We start from the raw sequence: 3134 nt of genomic DNA, 5'->3' as shown, positions 1-3134 counted from the left end.
GGGGAGGAGGGGGAGACACCCGCAGAGCACCACACAGGACCTGGAGGAAACAGAGAGAGAGAGAGAGAGAGAGACAGGGAGATGCCAGAACAGGTGGAAAACAAGTCCACATACACTGGGGAGAGAAGGATAACAACAAGGAGCAGGATATACTTATCCCCAGCACGGGGCGAAGTCATGACAGGCCCACCGCACTCACACACGCACACACACGCACGCATGTACACACACGCGTGCGCACACACACACACGCACGCACGCTCACACACACAAATACACACACACACACACACACACAGTGTCTCAAAACACTAGTGACGACGTACTATGCATGCAATCCGATCATTCTATGTGTAGTGGGCTGTAGGCAGTATGGTATACCGTATATTGTATATACATTATATATTGAATATATGAGTTCCATGCATTCCCGTTCATGGAGTATTCGGGGATATTTAGGCGTTGTAGCAGCCTGAGATTGTGCGATGAAACCCACCCCCCGGGGACGAGAGTAAACAGCGTCATGATTAATGGCGGCGTGGACGGTCCCAGTTAATATTAAGGAGTCTGTCGATTATTCAGCCTCCATTCAGCAGGATGTTCTTGCATCGCAGGGCGGGGTGTCTGGGAAAACGAATGGCCCCCGCTAAGATCACAGCGACACCCATTGATCTCCAGCGGGGAGACCAGCGAGGGCTGGCTTATTTATTTATTTTAGGTTTTAAGAGATGTTTTTTTTTCTTCTTTTCCGTGCGCGGTGAGTCATCGCTCCGCTCGTTGACGGAAGTGGAGCGCAGCAAAGAGCAAAAGAGCACACGATAGACAGTGAATGTTAGTACTGCGTGTTCCTCTGGAGAAAGATGGTAGTGACCAGCGGCGCCGGAAGTACTCCAAGCTTTTACCGAAGTTAAAGTACAAATACGCACACAAACAACGAGTTAAAGTGAATGAACCGCGTTGACGTTTCTGCTTAAGTAAAACAGGATACAGTCAGTACTTGCTCTTAAATGTACTTAGAGTATTAAAAGCAAAAGTACTTAATCTATTCTGTCTATAATATGGCATAAACTACTTCTTCTCTAATTTGATTTTGATAAAAATGTTATTTAAATATATATATATCATATTTATATATTTTCAAAACTAAATGAATAAAAAAATAAAAAAAACAACAACTTAAGAAACATGACTGTGTGCGTAGATATTTGCTTTAAAGCGTAGAGTAAAGGTAAAAGTCAAAAGTATTTTAAGCTGAATATACAAGTACAGACACTTGAAAAAATGCGCTTAAGTACTTGCACTTCAGTGCTTTCCACCGCTGGTGAAAATGTAATGAGATGCCCTCATGCGGAGGTTCCATCAGGCTCAATAACACAATGTGTGTGTGTGTGTGTATTTGTGTGTGTGTGTGTGTGTGTGTGTGTGTGTGTGTGTGTGTGTGTGTGTGTGTGTGTGTGTGTGTGTGTGTCTGTGTGTGCGCGCGCGCGATAAGACACACAAACACGCAGACACAGACAGTGGACCAATGAATCCAGACTGGGGCTCAAGTTTCCAAAAAAATGAACATCACAACCAAAGCGGTACGTCAAAATGTGAGTGAATTAATGATGTTATTTTTTCTCAATATTTTTACAATATATAATAAAACATTTATAATATTTATTTATTTATTAAATACGTGCATTGGTTGGGAAAATGCTTCTCGCTGGGCTGTGCTATTGCCTTTCATTTGGACATTTTAATGATAAGGGACATCACATTTGCTCACAGCTGGGATGATGTATATTTACACGCCGAGCGCTAAAGTTTGGCAGGAAAGCAGCAGCGTAATATTCATTTTCCCCCCAAAGAAAATAGATTGTGGAATCTGTAATTCGCCCAGAGATGGAAAGGGGAAACAATGGAGCAACGCGGAAGCCGTAATTACAATCCATTACCATCCACCCGGAGATCAGAGCGCTACAATCTGAGCGCTTTTTCCCGTGTTTGATGCCATTTCCGTCCCTTTGTCTTAGTGCCATCGCCAAATCACTATCCGTGCCCCCCTCCGTCAAGGCCTCGGTTTTTGTAGTAGCCTGCGTGTGTGTTCCCCGCCCCATCTCAATCCCTCGGTGTGCGCAATTCTTTTTTTTTTTTTTTTTTTTTTCTCCATTCATTAGCTCTGACTCATCCCCCTATGAACCGGCCCTATTGCCTGAAATAGTTTTGTCATTTTTATCGTATGAATGGTCTGCCCGTCACACGTTGCGTTGATCGTCGGCCCCCCGGAGGTCTCCGCCCTCCGCTCTCCCGCTCCTTCCTGTTCTCCGGCGCCTCTTCGGTTGGTGACGGTCGCCTCCTCCTCTTGTCGGGCTGTCGAGGCGGCTTCACCCTCGCGGCGGAGCTCTGTGCGGCCCCTCGCCTTTCGAGCCGCTCTGTCAAAATGTGTTTGTTGTCACTACGGCAACCTGCGTGCCTGGAGGAGATCCTGGTGAGGGGTGAGGTGTGAGGTGTGAGTTGTGAGGTGTGAGGGGTGAGGGGTGATGTGTGAGGGGGGTGAGGTGTGAGGGGTGAGCTGTTGGGGGTGTGGGAGGTGAGGTCAGCTCCAGAGCCGTGGGGCCGCTCCGGCCGGGGCGGGGGGTTGCGATTAGGGGTTTGGTGCCTTGCTCAAGGACACCGCAGCACGCTGTCAGGAGGAGCCGGGGATCGAACCGGCAACCTTCAGATTGCTTGACAAGCCGCTCTACCTCCTCAGCTTTTTATTAATATTACTTATTATTATTATTGTTCTTTTTTATCTATTTGTCTGTCTGTCTGTCTGTCTGTATTTCTATATATCTATCAATTTATTTATCTATCTATCTGTCTGTCTGTCTGTCTGTCTGTCCATCCGTCCGTCCATCCATCCATCCATCTATCCAACGATTGGTCTGTCTGTTTGTCTGTCTGTCTGTCTGTCTGTCTGTCTGTCTGTCTGTCTGTCTGTCTGTCTGTCTGCCTGTCTGTCCATCTATATATCTGTCTGTCCGTCCATCCTTCCTCCATCTATCTTTCTATCTATCTATCTATCTATCTATCTATCTATCTATCTATCTATCCATCTATCTATCTATCTATCTATCTATCCACCAGAATAGGCAGGCTTTTACTGAACT

Source organism: Zeus faber, assembly GCF_960531495.2.
Source record: "Zeus faber genome assembly, chromosome: 17".
In the NCBI taxonomy this organism is placed as follows: domain Eukaryota; kingdom Metazoa; phylum Chordata; class Actinopteri; order Zeiformes; family Zeidae; genus Zeus; species Zeus faber.
This window is presented reverse-complemented; position numbering follows the sequence as displayed.